This window comes from Caretta caretta, chromosome 1 (assembly GCF_965140235.1).
Source record: "Caretta caretta isolate rCarCar2 chromosome 1, rCarCar1.hap1, whole genome shotgun sequence".
NCBI classification, from domain to species: domain Eukaryota; kingdom Metazoa; phylum Chordata; order Testudines; family Cheloniidae; genus Caretta; species Caretta caretta.
Genome location: NC_134206.1, coordinates 312,598,332 through 312,618,092, shown reverse-complemented (window position 1 = coordinate 312,618,092; position 19,761 = coordinate 312,598,332). Strand labels below are relative to the sequence as shown.

The 19,761-nt window shown below is 40.8% G+C and overlaps 1 protein-coding gene across 1 annotated transcript in view; it reads right to left on the bottom strand.

The window, feature by feature from the left end:
* LOC125630897 (hyaluronidase PH-20) overlaps nucleotides 1-19,124 on the bottom strand; it is a 48,914-nt gene extending 29,790 nt beyond the window's left edge. Inside the window, exon 1 of the mRNA XM_048837118.2 lies at nucleotides 18,989-19,124. The gene's annotated coding sequence lies outside the window, so the exon portion shown is untranslated. The remainder of the gene's footprint in view (nucleotides 1-18,988) is intronic.
* Between the last annotated feature and the right edge of the window lie 637 nt (nucleotides 19,125-19,761).

The window sequence follows — 19,761 nt, the reverse complement described above, 5'->3', positions numbered from 1 at the left end:
ATATTCATTAATATAGTAGACATTTGAGGCCACATCTTTAAAAAGCAGAAGCCACTTGTCTATTTTTGTGCACAGATGTTGGGTAAATATATCGGCTAGTCTCTGGGGCTCTTCAGTGAGAGTAAAAGAGAACTCTTCAGATACAGGTTAGAGTGGAACTGCTCTGTGGAAATTCCTCCAGTTTAAAGGCCCTCACATATTGTTCCACAGCAAAGGCCAGAGAATACAAATAACAACAGATTATCTGGCCTTCTCACTACCTCCACCTCAGGCAAACCCCCACTCACTACTGCTTAAGGCAATGGTTTGCAAACTAGGGAGGGCAGAATAAGTTCTCTGGGGGGAGGCGGGGGCACGAAGAAACTGGGATCCCACAGGTCCCGCAGGACCCACTGCCGTAATAGCAGGATAAAAATAGAGTGGGTATTTCAGGATAAAAGTAGAGTGGTATTGCATGGCAGGATGGGAGCAGGGTTAAAAAATTAATCCTCCTGTGCTACAAACATCATGAACACCCCAGTCAGCAGATACCTCTCTCTAGTCACCCACCTCTGGAGGCAGCGCTGCTGCAGATTACAAGTAATGGAGAGGTGCCCATCACAACTTCTGTAAATGGTAAGGGAGGAGTGAATGGAAAAATTTGTGCACCACTGACTGAAGGAGCCCCCAAAGAGCTGAGCTTCCTGCTATACAAGAGGTCTGGACACACCAAATCCTGGTTCTCACCAGTTCTGCTGCCCCCTCTCTCAGTCTGTAAGAGGTAGGAGCAGGATTTGCTCCTTGGTGCAGAACTTTATTTTAAAATATGTATTTTACTGGCCAAATTTTTCTACCAGTTACACCCATGGAACTCCACTGGCTCACTGGTGTGGCAGGAGTGGAACTGAGTGCAGAATTAGGCCCTATACATTTATATAAGATCCCCTGTTTACAATTTTTTAAAAGACTGTTGCTATTTAGAAGCAGTTTTTCTACCATTACCCTAGGAATACAACATATATTAAAATGTTATCTTTTAAAAATATTGTTCTACATTAATATTTAAAGAAACAAAAAGAAGTATTTGACTGGTGCAGCAGGTGGGAATGTGAATGTATGAAATACTGACTGATCACGTGCTATAATATATATTATTCTTACTGTATTTTTCACTCCATGCTTCTGATGAAGTGGGTTGTAGCCCACAAAAGCTTATGCCCAAATAAATTTGTTAGTCTCTAAGGTGCCACAGGACTCCTCGTTATTTTGACTGATCACTGATTGGAATTATCCCGTGTCTATCTTTGATCATGTAATCAAGAGTCTGTTTGATCAATTTGTTTTGTTTCCTTCATATTTGCGCTTATGGAGCTTAACCTTTGAAATCCAAGTCAAAACTTTCCTCTGAGATCTTCTGGTGATTAGATCAGGTACATTTCCTGAACATTCCAATCTTTCCTACTGAGGTTTCTTTCTTTTACTCAGAGGCTGTGAAGTCAAGAGGAGAGCATATCTTCATTAGCACTTGCATCTTCAGGGATACTAGATTAGGAAGAAGGCCTGAGACCACGAAGTTAACGATGATGAAAATCTCCACTTGCTCTACAAGAGGTCCAAAAAACTTCCAGAGGCTTAGTTAACTTTTAATTTGTTATTTTATTTTACCTGGCTGTGGTTGGGATGTCGAGCATTTTTTGCAGGGTGATGATTTTATTGTTTTCCAATATCAGTCAGGCAAATGCTGTTCTAACCAGCTACAATGGCCTGATTATCATGTACACTAAAGCTCTTTTCACTGATCTGGTGGTTCAAAGGGGCCTTAGAATGGCTATAATTGCATTTATATCCACTTTAAGGCCCTTTTCCACTGTCAGACTAATGCAAGGGGCCTTAGTGTAAATGAAATAGGCCCAATATGTAGGTATTCTTTAAAGAAAAATATATTAGGGTCTGATGGTCTTCTCACGTTTGTTAGACACTATTGTCTTCAACTGAGTTACTCATTTACTTTCACCAATGTGAGAGGAGAATCAGGCTGATAGGATTTTTGTTGGATTTCTGATTTAAATTTAATGACGGAAATGTGTGTATCAGATGTATCTCAAAAGCTTTGTTCAGTGCATTGAAAACAATCACATGCAGAATAATTTAGAAAAGGAGACATTCTTTATGTAAAGAAGGAAGGATTGTTAATCTGTGGTATATTTGAATGCCTGAGGAAACAGAGTTGGCTGTTTTCCTTACAAAATAAATTGGGCATTCCTTTTATGAAGAGTGTAACAATCTTGGGGTTCATTAAATAACAAACCAGTGAATGAGAAAGGAATGAAACTTTAATAAAACAATCTGGAGCATTTCTGGTGAAATGCTGCATACAGCCATGTGTTCCCAGACTCCGCCTCCAGGACATATCACCAAATTCCCACACTCACAACACAATCCCTTATGAGGGACTGTCTCCATATCAGAATCTTTCATAAACATATCTCTACATCTTCCCTCTTAAAGAAAAATGAATTAACTCTTATATACATATATATAGATACAAACTAACAGTTAACTATCTAATAACACATGCATCAAATTCTCAACCCATCTAGTACATTTCTATAAACCCAATGTGTCAACTACCTAGAGAGGAAAGGTTACCAGCAGATCATTCTCGATTGAGTCTTTACCACGCACTTTCCTCAAATACTCCTTCTCCAGGCAAGTTAGCAAGTCTATGAGTCTTTCAGGATGTTTAATCTCCCACTCTGATCTTCTCAGTATCAGCTATTAGAGTCTAAGTTGTTCTCTTATTCTTTGGCAGTTTCTCCTTTGTGCGTTGATGATAAAGGATCAGTTAAATGGGAAATGCCAGAGTCATAGAATCATAGAATATCAGGGTTGGAAGGGACCTCAGGAGGTCATCTAGTCCAACCCCCTGCTCAAAAGCAGGACCCATCCCCAATTAAATCATCCCAGCCAAGGCTTTGTCAAGCCTGACCTTAAAAACTTCTAAGGAAGGAGATTCCACCACCTCCCTAGGCAACTAGTGTTTCACCACCCTCCTAGTGAAAAAGTTTTTCCTAATATCCAACCTAAACCTCCCCCACTGCAACTTGAGACCATTACTCCTTGTCCTGTCCTCTTCCACCACTGAGAATAGTCTAGAACCATCCTCTCTGGAACTACCTCTCAGGTAGTTGAAAGCAGCTATTAAATCCCCCCTCATTCTTCTCCACATCAGCTGTTAATGTGTGGGAACTTTCTGGAATTATTTGTAGATCCCTTTAATTATGTCGAAATGTGTCCCCCTGGTCCATCTGGAATACATAAGACCTTGGATGCAGCTGTTCTTTAATGTTACCCCTTCGGCCACAAGTATTAGAGGTGTGATTCCTCGGGCACTCTCTATCACTTGGGTTAAGAGATGGGAGATCATGGGCCCTTTTGTCAAAGTAATATTACTGCTTCCACTTCTGATTTTCTTTCATCTTCTGTATAGTTTCATTGTTATGAGATTTCAGCAGGTTATCAGTAATTGGTAAATTAGATCTGATCCTTCTACCCATTAACAGCTGAGCTAGAGAAAAGCCATTTTCCAGAGGTGTGCTTCAGTAAACCAATAAAGCTTTATACAAATCACTCCCATGGTAAAACATCTTTTTATAAGGTTCTTTATTGTCTGTATTAACCTTTCCACAGGTCCATTTGGTTGGGGGTAATTTGGACTTGATGTTTTATGATGAAAATCCCAATCTCTGGTAAATTGCCTAAAATTTGTGCTGGAACATTGTGGCTCATTATCACTAAAGACAGCATCTGGAATTCCATGTCTGGAGAAGATTTCCTTCATGCTGGCTATCACTGACTTACTATTAGTACTGTGCAGTGTGCAAATTTCTGGTTACAGAGAATAATAATCTGTGACTATTAAATAATCCTTTGATAGCGATGTAAATAAATCAGTGCTGACCTTCTCATAAGGCCTTTGGGGAACTGGATGAGGTCTCAGTGGCTCTGCTTGTTGGCATGGCTTGTATTTCAAGCAGAAAAAGCAGTTTTCTACCACATTAGTGATGTTGTGATTGATCCATGGCCAATACATCACCTCTCATACCCATTGTTTGCACTTCTCAATTGGTAAATGACCCTCATGAATCTTCTCTTGCATTTCTTTTTGGAGACTCATTGGAATGACAACCTTATTGCCCTTGAAAGTCACCCCATCTATCACAGTAAGTTCATGTCTGCAGTTCCAATAGTCTCTTATACTTGGACAGGAACTGCGTATTTCTTCAGGACGCCCTTTAATTATCACTTCTTTAAGGATTCCCAATTATTCACCTTTATCCATTTCCTCTCTTATTTGTTGTAATTTCCTGTTAGCTACAGCAACTGAATTTACAATCAGATCTAGATAAGCTTGCATCTCTGTCTCTAAAGTATTCTCTGGTTTCGTGGAAGCCACTGCTCTGGAAAGTGCATCTGTGGTGAACATGAATTTACCGGGCATACAGGTCACAACCAAATCATACTTTTGCAGCTTTATCATCATTCTTTGAATCTTTAAGGTACAGTCATTTAGCAATTTGCTAAATCAGGGGCCTGTGGTCCATTTCAACTTCCACTATCTGTCCATAAATATACCAATTGAATCTCTCACAAGCAAATAATATTTCTAAAAGCTCATTTTCAATCTGTGTGTATCTGGTTTCTGCCTCAGTCAGGGATTTTGATGCATATGCCACTGGTTGCCAACAATCCTCATGCTTCAGTAAAATCACTGCACGTAATCCACACTGTGAACCATCTGCTGAGATTTTAACAGGCCTTCCTGATGCATAGAACTTCAACACTGGTTCTTGTATCAGTTGTTGTTTTAAACCTTCCCATGATTCTTCCTGTTCTGCACCTCAATGCCATTCATTTTTATTCTCTAAGAGTTTTCTCAAAGTTGCTGCTTTGGTAGATAAATTAGGTATGAATTTTCCAAGATAATTAACCATTCCCAGGAGCCATTGGACATCTTTCTTTGATTGGGAACATGGCATCATTTCAATGGCTGAAATCATCCCCTTATCAGATTTTACACCTTCATTGAAAAAAATATGCCCAACAAAAGTCAATTCTGTAACCCTCAAAACATATTTCTACCTAATTAGTTTGAGGTTTGCAGCTCTAGTTGCATCCAAGACTTCCTGAAGTCTATGATCATGCTCCTTTTTCATTGAGCCCCGGATGATGATGTCATCCATTGACGTCTCAACACCATTATTACATTCATAGATTATATGTATGGTTTTGTGGTACACTTCTGTGCTGAGGCTATGCCAAAGGGTATGCATAAGAATCTGTATCTTCCAAATGGGGTATTAAATATGCATAGTTTTGAGCTTTCTTCAATTAATTTTAGCTGCCAAAAACCTGAGGATGCATCCAATTTACTGAAATATTGAGCATTCGCAAATTGAGCCATAATCTCTCTTCTCATTGGTAGTTTGAAATGTTCTCTTTGTATAGTCTTGTTGAGGTCTCTGGGATCTAAGCATATATAGCTGGCTGTTACTTTTCTCCACAAAGACTAGAATTTCACCCATTCTGTTGGCTCCTCAATTTTTTGTATTATTTGCATTACTTCCATCCTTTCATGCTCAGCCTTGAGTTTATCATGGAGTACAAATGGCACCTTTCTAAATGGATGGATAACTGGAGGAACCTGCTTGTTTATCTGGATTATATGTTCACCCTGCAAGCAACCCAACCCTGGAAACAGGTCATGATATTCCCGAAAGACTGCCTCATAGCTAGGGTCAGTATGATCTTATAGTGAGAGCACCCATTTTACCAGACTGAGTTTCTCACATGTAACCAGGCCTAAAATTGGTGTCACCTCTTTTGGCACAATGAATGGGAGCCTGTACATGATGTTTGTATGGTTGATCCTAGAATTGCACCTCTCCTTCACTGGTATATTTGTTTCAGAATAATCAGTTACTTTTATTTTTGTTGGTCCCAGTTTGGGTCTTATTTTTAGTCTCTCATAATCTTGTTCAGAAAGAATATTAACCTGAGAGCCTGTGGCCAGTTTCAGTGGAATAATTGTTCCATTTACTGTCAGTATCCAGTCCCTCTTATCAGGCTTGCTAGGTCCAAGTACGTCTATGAAAAACTCCTCAACCAGATTGTCTTTAACTGAGTGCACTTGACTTTTCTGCATTTGAGATCTGCAGCATTTTGCAAAATGATTATGTTTCCCACATTTTTGATAGAGTTTCCCAAAGGTAACACACAGTTTGGGACCTTGCTCTGATCCACACCTTCCCTGTGACTGTCTGTACCAGTTACAGGTTTTACTGAGTTTCCTTAATTCTGTAACATATTGCTCTATGGTGTCATCAATTTTTTGTATGCATGTAAAAAAAATTGTCTCTCTCTAAGGTTTCATTCCTTTTTGGCATGCAATGTTCCTTAAATTTAGTCAGTATTTTACTTAACTTCATGCTTTCCCCTTCTTCAAACTTAAAGTTGTTATAAATATCCAATGCTTCCTCCCCAACAATATGCAAAAAGATAGATGATTTCACTTTATCATTTTTCTCCTGTGCCCCTGTGGCTGCTAAATACAATTCAAATCTCTGATTTTTTTCCAGTTTTTCCAGTTCCAGTTTTTATGTTTTGCTTTTTTAAAAAACTTACTGTCTGACAACTGCAGACTGGATGGAGGTTGCAACACATCTATTTTTGGCTTTTCCCCTCTATTTAAGCTAGTCAAGATGCTACTGTGCTCACCAGATACATGCAAAAGTCTCTGTGCCTGGACTCCGCATGCTTCTCTGGTGCCTCCCTTTATCTCTGCTTCCCATTGCAAACACACGAGTTAACTTCAAGATGACTGCAGTTTCCTCCTCATTCAGTAACTCTGGCACCATGTAACCATCTTGGGGTGCATTAAATAACAAACCAATGAATGAAAAAGGAATAAAACGTTCAGAAAACAAACCAGAGAGCATATCCGTTGAACTGCTGCATACAGCCATATGGTGTTCTGAACCCCTACCTCCAGGGCACATCTCCAAATGCACACACTCACAATGCAGTCCCTTGTCAGGGAGCGACTCCAAATCACGATCTTTCATAAACCTATCTCTACAAAGAGGTTGCTGGAGAAATATACTAATTAGAGGTGAATGGAAATTTGGGTCAGCTCCCTGACTCCCTGAACAGCTGGCTCTCTGGGCTGCACAACCCAGGGTGAACATTCTTGGAAAACTTCACATTTTTTCATGGGATGGAAAGACTGGTTCTGAGCCAGGACTAATACTAATGCACCTCTGCTCTGCTTATGCAGTTAGAATATTACCTCTTAAAAAATCTGCTTTATAAACTACCTCCAGAATTGTTTCAGCTGTTTGTGAATCAGTGCCCGTGAAAAAAGGATTCTGACAGTAGCAAAAGTGACAGGCCATTTGGATTGCAAAGCAGCAAAGATACAGTAAGAATCTTCCCAAGCAATACATCTACATATTAAAGAGATACAAGAACTTCACAGAGCTTAACATACTAGTCCCAAAACAAACTTAAAGGGTCACTAGAGAATGAGATGCTGATTCTCAGATTACATGTGTTATTTATTGTGCCTATTACTAAAACACTAATATACTTTATAAAAACCACACTGCATTTTAATACAGAATTGCCCAATTTTTTTTAGGCCCTGGAAAATAGCTTTGGGAAATGTCAATTTCAGTGAGAATCCTGTATTCTGATTGCATTTGATTTCTGGTAGTTTAATTCTTTGCAACATATGAATGGAATTTCTAGAGGGGATTTTTGATAGTTCTCAAATGAGTGTATTTCAGTTTCCTCTATGCTTGGTTCCATTGTGAATTTCTCCATATGAAGACAATATGAGAATTTCTGAAATGGTTGAGTAAAATACAGAAATGCTGATCCATTTAGCTCCTTCCTCTTTTGTAATGAGAGGCCAATAATATGGATCTGAACTTGCTAGCCTAATAACGTGTAATTGGATCACTGTGTGTCACACTAACAGAAGTGTGAGGTGGAGGAGATAACGGTAAGGCATAAAGATAAAAACCCCCATCACATTTCTTTCGTATTGTGATGGGGGTTTTTATTAGGGCAGGAAGGGGCAATGTTTGTGAGATGTTTGTGTATGAAGGTTGCAACAGACAAGATCAATGTAATTAGAGGGGCAAGACCCACTAGCCTGTTTGTATCATTGAGCTCCGTGAATAACTGATTTTTCAGTTTACTGGCCACTCCATTTGAAATTTTTGGCAAACCAAAATATTTATTTAGGGTTGAATGAAACACTTGGACCTCAAAATAAAAAGAAACATTATGTTTTGCTTTTTTTAAAAAAAACATTTTATAATTTTTAAAATAAAATTGAAGTAAATTTTGAAACAAAAAGTCATTTCAGATCAAAAATTCAAAATGTTGTATTTCAAAAATGTCAAAGCAAAATATTTTAACTCTTTGGGAATTTCTTTTAGTTTTTTTCCCCAACCAAAACAATTCATGTTGCTCCAAATTTGCAAATTTTTTTGTGGAAAAAGATTTAGGCCCACAGCTCTAGTGCATCCCTTACAAATTCAGGACATCCTGTAACAGAGGATAAATCTGATGCTTACTTCATGCTACACCTGTTCTTTCCAAAAGGAGAAAAACACTGCTAACAATGTTGGGAAACATCTGTTCCTCTCATGTCACAATGATTTTTAGTTAAATTTTACCAAGTTAAGTTTAAAAAGGAATTTAATGGAAGAAGATTAGAAATCAACACTCACTGCTGGATTTCCTCTCTCATTTTAGTTTCTCTGGGAAGGATTGTGAAATTAATTGTTTTCAAAATATTTAAGACTTTTTGAATCTGGTAAAACTTTAAAAATCATTATGATAAGACACACATTTTGCACAAGGAAAATACTTGATACCTTTAGTAAGAAAAGCACGTACCCACATAACAGCATTACAAAGTTATCCAGAAGCCTCACAACGTTAGGTCCCTTCAAATACCTGGTGGGACTCACATCCATTTCAATACAGCAGCCAGCTGTATTTGCCTTTTAGTCATAGCTTCCTTATGCTCAGCTCAAAATTACCACGCTGAGAGCCTGTTCAATTTCATAGTCATCTAAAAACTCATGTTAGGTTTTGCAAGAGTCTGATTGGAATCAGTTAATGTTCACCTTGCTCTTTCCCTCCTCCACCCACTTAATTACCTGCTGCTACTTCCACAGGGGGAAATGTTTGTACGGTGCTTTGAAGACACATTGAGCTATGTCAGTGGCAATTATTAGGATAGGAAAACATGAATACCTATATAATACTGACCTATGCATTTTCTGCAGATTTTACCCATGTTATCTTTTTTTTTGGAAGAATGCCCCAAGGGTTACTCTGAAACACATTTTCCATTATGGTAATCAAAGTATAAGAATATTACTTTAAAACCTCCCCACTGTCCTGTCTTGATTCCGAAGGCTAGCTGCTTTTTGGTCTTAGAGAATACTCTCATTTCTTTCATCAGTTTATTATTTTTAAGATAAACCAAGTCCAAATATAAGTTACAGATCAGATCACTACTCTGAAGTCTTGTCTACGCTCGAGTTTTCCCCCCTAAAATTTCCAATCATTCCTAATACTGATGCAGCACCACAAGTGGTAGCAACAGTAGGAATTCTTAAGATGATAGTTGTCACTGTCATTTTTATCACCGTCTTTTCTAGACTTGCACTGGTCAGATTTAGATGACATAAATGCAAGTCTAGAAAAGATGGTGATAAAAATTTGTGTCTACACTACAAATACTCCAGCACTGCAACTATGTCTCTGTAGCATTCTAATGTAGACACATGTTTCAGTGATGGAAAGGGTTTTTCATCATTGTAGTAAATCCATCCTTTAAGAGACGGTAGCTACATCAATGAAAGAATTCTTTCATCAACCTAGTGGTGTCTATACTGGGGCTTAATTACATCTCTCGGGGGGCGGGGGGGAGGTTTTGAGATTTTCACACCCTTGAGCTATGTGGCTAGGCCAGCCTAAGTTTTAGGTATAGACTAAGCCATAGAAACACTGCCAGTTGCTGGAGTCTTGTGTACACTAGTGATCCCATTTTACTATCACTGGTGGAGCTGCACTGGTGTTAGCAACCTTGGGATATTTTAGAAGGGAAAATCTAGTCTAGACACAGTCATATCACTTAAGTGAACTAACAAAACTAGAATAATGTTGTTGAGTTCTTTTGTCTTCCTTCACATAGTCCATTTCAAAGCCTACCAAACTCCACAGGTTCATCTTCCAAGTTCAATAAGCTACTATAACATTTTAATTTTGTTCCCAGATGGGATTTTAGTTTTGACTGACTTCATACAATTCTCTTTGGATTTCCACATTCATTGATTTATAAACTTTGTAGATTTTTTTTATAGTGTAAAAGCCCACTAAAGTAAATAGAAAGACTCCCAATGATTTCAAAGGGGAAAACCACAGAATGATCATAAAATATTTATTTACATTTAATATATTTCTAATTGTGGTACATGTGAAAAGCTCATAGGGCCAAATCTTGGCTTGCCTTACTCACATGAGCAGTCCTGCTGCAGGCATTGGTCCAGATTCTGAGCTCAGCTATACCTCTGGAAAATAATTACTATTCCACTGAATCCAATGGAATCAATACTTGGATGGGAGACAAAACAATGCATATAAAACTTCATCAGATAAGAAACATCACTATTCATTGGTCTGTTTAGTAAATGTAAGAACATTAATAACATTGATGACTGCTTGCAGCTTTATTTAAAACTGGAGTATATATTTACTGAAGCCCTCTAATTTTGGCCAGGTATATTTCCAGAGGTGTTGAGTGCCCTCAACACCAGTTCAGCCATTCTAAAAGTCAAGCTGTGGGTGTCTGAAACTGAGCACTCAGAAACTGAGGCACCCAAAATGAGTGAAAACTTTTGAAAATTCAGGCCCAAATTACTAGAGAGCTCACTCTTAATCTTAATCTTAACAAACAAGGGAAGATTTCTGCCTTATTATAAGTAAGGTAAACATCTCTCTAAATGTCTCTAACAACCGCACCAATAGAGACTTATCTCTCTGGACAAATATATTCTTCTGTGTGAGTAATAGTTTGTTTTAAGAGTTGCCTGGAAACAATTTGCCTGAAACACATTCTTAAGGTAGTACTATAAACACTAATCCTTATGACATTAATTATTTTTGGAGGGTTTATAATCAGAGCTGTGTGAAACTTTCCAAACAGTATCTGAAACTCAAGCCACATTTGCTATGCTTAATCAACCTTTCAGTGAACTTGGACTGAGCATTGAACCAGCCTGGACAAGTTCTGAATAAACCTGAGACATTTTATATTTTCACCTGAAAACATGCAACATTTCATGGTTCTTGCTGAGTTTTACATTATATTCCAGGGTTCATTTGGCATCTAAATTCAGTGGGCAGAAACTCAGAAAAATGTTTGCAGTGGTGCTGGTCAGAAAAAAAACTTTTATGAATCTTTTGCATTATGACAGGTTTCAGACAGCAGCTGTGTTAGTCTGTATCCACAAAAAGAAAAGGAGTACTTGTGGCACTTTAGAGACTAACAAATTTATTTGAGCATAAGCTTTCGTGAGCTACAGCTCACTTCATCAGATGCATTCAGTGGAAAATACAGTGGGGAGATTTATATACACAGAGAACATGAAACAATGGGTGTTACCATACACACTGTAATGAGAGTGATCAGGTAAGGTGAGCTATTACCAGCAGGAGAGCGGGGTGGGGTGGGGAACCCTTTTGTAGTGATAATCAAGGTGGGCCATTTCCAGCAGTTGACAAGAGCATCTGAACATATATAATTCTAATTCTGTGAGAATGCTGGAATTGCTGATGAGTCACCCTAGGGTTGTCAGGCATCTGGTTTTTGACCAGAATGCCCAGTCGAAAAGGGACTTGGTCCCTGGCAGCTCCGGTGAGCACTGGTGCTGACTGGATCGGTAAAAGTCTGGTTGGTGGCACAGAGGGACTAAGGCATGCTCCATGCCTGCCTTGGCTCCGCACAGCTCCTGGAAGCAGCTGGCATGTCCGGCTCTTAGGTGCAGGGCTGGCCATGGGGGCTCCATGCATTGCCCCTTCCCCAAACATCAGCTCTGCAGCTCCTATTGGCTGGAAACCACAGCCAATGAGAGCTGTGGGGACGGCACCTGCAAGTGCGGGCAGCACACAGAGCCCCCTGACCCCTCCACCTAGGAGCTGGACATGATGGCCACTTCTAGGAGCTGCCTGAGGTAAGTGCCTTCAGGCCAGAGCCCGCACCCCTCAATCCCTCCCGCACCTAAACCCCCAGCCCCAGGTCGGAATCCCCTCCTGCATCCTTACTCCCTCCCAGAGCCTGAACCCCAACCCCCTGCCCCAGTCCTGAGTTCCCCTCCTGCACCCAAACTCCCTCCTGGAGCCTGTCCCCTCCCCTGCACCTCAACCCCCTGCCACAGCCCTGAATCCCTCCCTTCCCCCCCCCCCACTCCAAACCCTTCATCGCTGGCCCCACCCCAGAGGCTGCAATCCCAGCTGGACCCCTTACCCCCTCCCCAACCCCCTGCCCCAACCTGGAGAAAGTGAGTGAGGGTGTGGGAGAGTGAGCAATGGAGGGAGGGGGATGGAGTGAGCGGGGGACGAGGCCTTGAAGAAAGGGTGAGGCAGAGGCGGGACAAGAGTGTTTGGTTTTGAGTGATTAGAAAGTTGGCAACCCTGGTCACATACAGTGGCATGTATATGTGCACAATCACTTAATGAAGAAAATAAAGTTACCTATCTGTACAGTAACTGTTGTTCTTTGAGGAATGCTCTAGGAATTATTTTGGAGAACTTCTATGGCTTGTGTTATGCAGGAGGTCAGACAAGATGATCACAAGTGTCCCTTCCACACAAACTTCCTCGTGACTGGATTTTACTAAAACTAGACAAGCCATTTACAACGCACACTTTGCTTCTCTACAAAAGAAAAAGGACACTAAACTTTCTAAACTACTACATGCTACAAGGGGCCACAGCAATGGTTCCCTCAACCCACCCAGCAATATTGTTAACCTATCCAACTATACTCTCAGCCCAGCAGAAGCAGGTCTCCTATCTCGGGGCCTCTCCTTCTGCCCCTCCACCCCCACAAACATGATACAGTTCTGTGGTGACCTAGAATCCTATTTTCGACGTCTCCGACACAAGGAATATTTCCAAAATACCTCTGAACAACATACTAATCCACAGAGGCCTCCCTACCAACACTACAAAAAGAAGGATTCTAGGTGGACTCCTCCTGAAGGTCGAAACAGCAGACTGGACTTCTACATAGAGTGCTTCTGCCGACGTGCACGGGCTGAAATTGTGGAAAAGCAGCATCACTTGCCCCATAACCTCAGCCGTGCGGAACACAATGCCATCCACAGCCTCAGAAACAACTCTGACATCATAATCAAAAAGGCTGACAAAGGAGGTGCTGTTATCATCATGAATAGGTCGGAATATGAACAAGAGGCTGCTCGGCAGCTCTCCAACACCACTTTCTACAAGCCATTACCCTCTGATCCCACTGAGAGTTACCAAAAGCAACTACAGCATTTGCTCAAGAAACTTCCTGAAAAAGCACAAGATCAAATCCGCACAGACACACCCCTGGAACCCCGACCTGGGATATTCTATCTACTACCCAAGATCCATAAACCTGGAAATCCTGGGCGCCCCATCATCTCAGGCATTGGCACCCTGACAGCAGGATTGTCTGGCTATGTAGATTCCCTCCTCAGGCCCTACGCTACCAGCACTCCCAGCTACCTTCGAGACACCACTGACTTCCTGAGGAAACTTCAATCCATCGGTGATCTTCCTGATAACACCATCCTGGCCACTATGGATGTAGAAGCCCTCTACACCAACATTCCACACAAAGATGGACTACAAGCCGTCAAGAACACTATCCCCGATGTCACAGCTAACCTGGTGGCTGAACTTTGTGACTTTGTCCTTACCCATAACTATTTTACATTTGGGTACAATGTATACCTTCAGATCAGCGGCACTGCTATGGGTACCCGCATGGCCCCACAGTATGCCAACATTTGTATGGCTGACTTAGAACAACGCTTCCTCAGCTCTCGTCCCCTAACGCCCCTACTCTACTTGCGCTATATTGATGACATCTTCATCATCTGGACCCATGGAAAAGAAGTCCTTGAGGAATTCCACCATGATTAAAACAATTTCCATCCCACCATCAACCTCAGCCTGGTCCAGTCCACACAAGAGATCCACTTCCTGGACACTACAGTGCTAATAAACAATGGTCACATAAACACCACCCTATACCGGTAACCTACTGACCGCTATTCCTACCTACATGCCTCCAGCTTTCACCCTGACCACACCACACGATCCATCGCCTACAGCCAAGCTCTGCGATACAACCGCATTTGCTCCAACCCCTCAGACAGAGACAAACACCTCAAGATCTCTGTCAAGCTTTCTTACAACTACAATACCCACCTGTGGAAGTGAAGAAACAGATTGATAGAGCCAGAAGAGTTCCCAGAAGTCACCTACTACAGGACAGGCCTAACAAAGAAAATAACAGAACGCCACTAGCCGTCACCTTCAGCCCCCAACTAAAACCCCTCCAATGCATTATTAAGGATCTACAACCTATCCTGAAGGATGACCCAACACTCTCACAAATCTTGGGAGACAGGCCAGTCCTTGCCTACAGACAGCCCCACAACCTGAAGCAAATACTCACCAACAACCACATACCACACAACAGAACCACTAACCCAGGAACCTATCCTTACAACAAAGCCCGTTGCCAACTGTGCCCACATATCTATTCAGGGGACACCATCACAGGGCCTAATCACATCAGCCACACTATCAGAGGCTCGTTCACCTGCACATCCACCAATGTGATATATGCCATCATGTGCCAGCAATGCCCCTCTGCCATTTACATTGGTCAAACTGGACAGTCTCTACATAAAAGAATAAATGGACACAAATCAGATGTCAAGAATTATAACATTCATAAACCAGTCGGAGAACACTTCAATCTCTCTGGTCACGCAATCACAGACATGAAGGTCACTATCTTACAACAAAAAAACTTCAAATGCAGACTCCAGCGAGAAACTGCTGAATTGGAATTTATTTGCAAATTGGATACTATTAATTTAGGCTTAAATAGAGACTGGGAGTGGCTAAGTCATTATGCAAGGTAGCCTATTTCCCCTTGTTTTTTCCTAACCCCCCCCCCCCCCCCCCAGACGTTCTGATTAAACTTGGATTTAAACTTGGAGAGTGGTCAGTTTGGATGAGCTATTGCCAGCAGGAGAGTGAGTTTGTGTGTGTGTGTGTGTGTGTGTGTGTGTGTGTGTTCTGGGGGGGGGGGGGGGGGGAATGAGAGAGCCTGGATTTGTGCTGGAAATGGCCCACCTTGATTGTGCTGGAAATGGCCCACCATGCACATTGTAGAGAGAGTGGTCACTTTGGATGAGCTATTACCAGCAGGAGAGTGAGTTTGTGTGTGTATGGGGGTGGGGGGGGGGGTGAGAAAACCTGGATTTGTGCTGGAAATGGCCCACCTTGATTATCATGCACATTGTAGGGAGAGTGGTCACTTTGGATAAGCTATTACCAGCAGGAGAGTGAGTTTGTGTGTGTGGTTTTTGGAGGGGGGTGCGGGAGTGAGAGAACCTGGATTTGTGCAGGAAATGGCCCACCTTGATTATCATACACATTCTGAAAAGAATAGTCACTTTGGATGGGCTATTACCAGCAGGAGAGTGAGTTTGTGTGTGGAGGGGCGGAGGGTGAGAAAACCTGGATTTGTGCTGGAAATGGCCCAACTTGATGATCACTTTAGATAAGTTTCAGAGTAACAGCCGTGTTAGTCTGTATTCACAAAAAGAAAAGGAGTACCTTAGAGACTAACCAATTTATTTGAGCATGAGCTTAAGCTCATGCTCAAATAAATTGGTTAGTCTCTAAGGTGCCACAAGTACTCCTTTTCTTTTTACTTTAGATAAGCTATTACCAGCAGGACAGTGGGGTGGGAGGAGGTATTGTTTCATGGTCTCTGTGTGTATATAATGTCTTCTGCAGTTTCCACGGTATGCATCCGATGAAGTGAGCTGTAAAACACGAAAGCTCATGCTCAAATAAATTGGTTAGTCTCTAAGGTGCCACAAGTACTCCTTTTCTTTTTGCGAATACAGACTAACACGGCTGTTACTCTGAAACCTTCTAGCCTTGGAATCTATGAATTCCATGAGCCTCCTACCTTCCCCGCTGTTTCAGATAGTAGATAGACAGCGGTGCAAAGGAACAGCGTGGAAGGCGGCAGTCATGCCCTTTTAATGCTACAGCATTTTAAATGTAGACAAGCCCTCAGAAAGACTCCAGTGGAGCTCATATAAATTTTTGCCAAGCCCGAGATGGTTGAATACTTAATAGTATATCCTAAAATTCAATAAAATTATATCAGGATAAATAAAAAATCATCAACTCAAATGGCACTATGAAACGGTAGATCAACAAAATGAAAATCAAAGACTGCGCTGCACCAGGCAATAACAGGAATTCTGTCCATACCAAATTGGCTCTACTAGATCCAACTGCATAAAATAGCTATTGAAATATTGCTGCAGGAGATTAAAAATGCAAGTTACATTTGTAAAGAACAAATACAGGACAGCAACATGATCATTATAAGTCTACATAGCAAGCTTGGCAATATTCAGCAATGAGTGGCAGTCACTTCTTGGAGAATAAAGGATCTAGAGGATGAAAGTTAGTGATCAGTGGTAACATAAATAATTCACAGTTTTAAAACTCCAAACTTTATTGGACAGAGTAATAGACCTAGAGAGCTAGTTTCAGAATCTCAGCAGTGTCGGTAGGTGCTGAATAACTTCTCAGCGTGACACTGGCTGGAGGAGACCTTGTAGAACTAGATTCAGACTGATAGCATAAATATAGCCTACAAACCATCCTTCAAGGAGAAAAACCACAATGACTGGTCACCATTAAATTAATTCACTTCCAAGAAAGGAATTGGGTGCTACAGCAATCCAGAGTATTGAAGTATCTAGGAAGAAACTATCTTGTGTACTATATGTCCCTTTTCCAACATATGCCTGGAAATGCAGTGTATATGTGCTGCCTTTCTCACAATAAAAGATTGTAACCACAAAACAGGAATAAAATTTGCCCTGTTATACTTAGCAAAACTGTGAATTGTTTTCTGGAACCATTAATCTCAAAATTCAGTGAAACACATCAAGACAATAGAAGCCAGACAAGCTTCCAAAGAAAATTCAGCTGAGCCCTTCCTCCAAAGAATAATTTACACTATGGAATGCTGGAAACAGAGTACGCCCATGTGGATCACAGACAGCTATTACAGAAATAAAGTTTAACAATTGATTTTTTGTTTAAAATTTAACTCAGAACTCTGGACCAACTGGATGGAAAGCAAACAGGTTCTATGCTTCACTTGTGCTACCCTCCTTTATAACCTTCTCTGTGACTAACCTACTCTTGAGGTAATGGTTATGTAAAGTACTGCTATTGTTTATAATACAAGAGCATTAGTTACTGACTTCTTCACCATATATGAGCATTATAGAAAATGTTTTTTTCCTAGGTTCTCTGCTTGTGTACTTATGCCAGCTGAGGCTATGACCCAGAAAATCTAGTCGCACGTGTAACTGGTGATTTACTGTGTACTTCACTTTCACCATCTGTATAGGGAGGAAGGGAGAACAACTTTAACTTCTGCTCAGTCTGTCTCAGATGGATGACCTGAAATTGTTTGTCTGACATTTTTTGCAAATAATTGCTTTATAGATAGCGGTGAACACATTTGATTTAATATTTTAGGGTTCTACAATCACAATGTACAGTCTAGGAAGCCACAGAATGTATATAGGACCCCAAGAGAACCAGCTCACCTATACTGACCTGAAAGAATTTGGGCAAAGATTTAAATTTTATTTAACTAAAAGAGTTTTGTTTCCTTTCATAGCATCAAGCTGCCAAATTAATCTCTGCTGTAAAGAGGTGCAACCCCAGTGCAGTTAATGGAAATCCATCTTCTGAATATGGCCAACAGCATCATAGATGTTAGATGAAGAAAAAAACTGGGTAACCTAATAAGCCATCTCCTTATCAGTGCAGAATTATTCCCTACATTATACTTTCTAATGTTTGCAAAGACCCAAAAGCCTGGTCTTCCGCCACTTCCCATAGGATGTTAATCTACAGCATAATACATCTCATGCCAGGAAGTTTTCCCTAATATTTCCCCTAATTTTCCCCTTTCCTATGTTTATACCATTTCAGCTAGCTATACCCTCTATATACCACAGTAAATAATTCCTCTCTCTTCTTGCCATTGACGCTCATAATTTATTTGTAGTCTGTTATTATGTTCCCCTGCCCCCTTAATCATTGCTGAACAAGCCATCTTAATCTTTACCTACAAGCCGGTCCCTCCAGTGCTCTGGTCATTTACTTTGCTCTTCTCTGAACTGCCTCTATTTTTTCTGTGGTAATGAGGTACTCAGAATGGAATGCAGTATGCCAAGTGCAGTTGCTCCTTCCTGCTCCATAATGTGCATTGGTCTTTTCTGCAGCCACATCTCATAACTAGCTTCTATCTAATTTGCTGGCCACTGACATCTTTGGTCTCTTTCAGCATTACATTTCCCCAGACTTCTCCCTCAGCCTAAGTATATGTTTAAGATTATTGTTCTCCAGTGGTATTTCTTTCCCTGTAAAACAGAGTTTTGTTTGTTTGTTTCTGATTGGTCACTGTTAAAGTTACCCAAGGCCCAAAATGACTTATGAAATTTGTTCAGAAGTTTCTGCAACATTCCCCACAAGAACTGCTGTCACCCCAGAAAGCCCACTGTGATGCTCAACTGCTTTTACTTACCTTGTAGATGTCTCCGGCTGTCTCCAGGAGAGAATCATGTAAAGGAATTTCCAAGGGTTTTTTTTTCCTGTGAGCAGCTCTGAGGTGAGCTGTGCAAGGGAAACTGGAAGACGGCAGAGCAGGAGAGATGTGTGAGGTGTGGGTATCAGAAAACACTACTGTGCCACAGGTGTTCTCATGGAAAGAAAATTATGGTCTGTATGCAAAAAGAGGAGGAGTAATCCAAAGATGGGAGGAGAGGGAAACAAGAGATAGCAAAGCCATAAAAATTCCAGGTAGCTGATGAAGAGGGACCGTAAAAAATGACACCTGTAACTGGTTAAATTAACTCAGGTACTGGGGGAGTAATGTAATTATTTACTTTTGTTGCTGTTTGCCATTTATTTTTAATTCTAAAAAGGAGCCTGCAGTTGTCTAAGGGCTTGATCCTGCACCACTGAAGTCAATGGAAATTTTGCCATCGACTTTAATGGGAGTAGGTTCAGTCTCTAAATCTAGATATTTTAACTGTAATTTAAGGAATGTAATGAAACATGACTGTTCAAATTGCCACAAGACCAGTGGTAGAAATACTTTGTAATTGGATCAAAGGAATAATTACACCAAACAGATACGTCTTCTGGTAGATGTTGAGAGTTAAAATATTTCCATGAGCTGTAGGGAATAGCAGGCTTAGATGTTTAGTGACCAAGATCTGGGAAAAGAACATCTACTTTTATCAATTATTTAAATGACCTAATCAGCTGGAACAAGAGCTGGTCAAAAATGTTTAG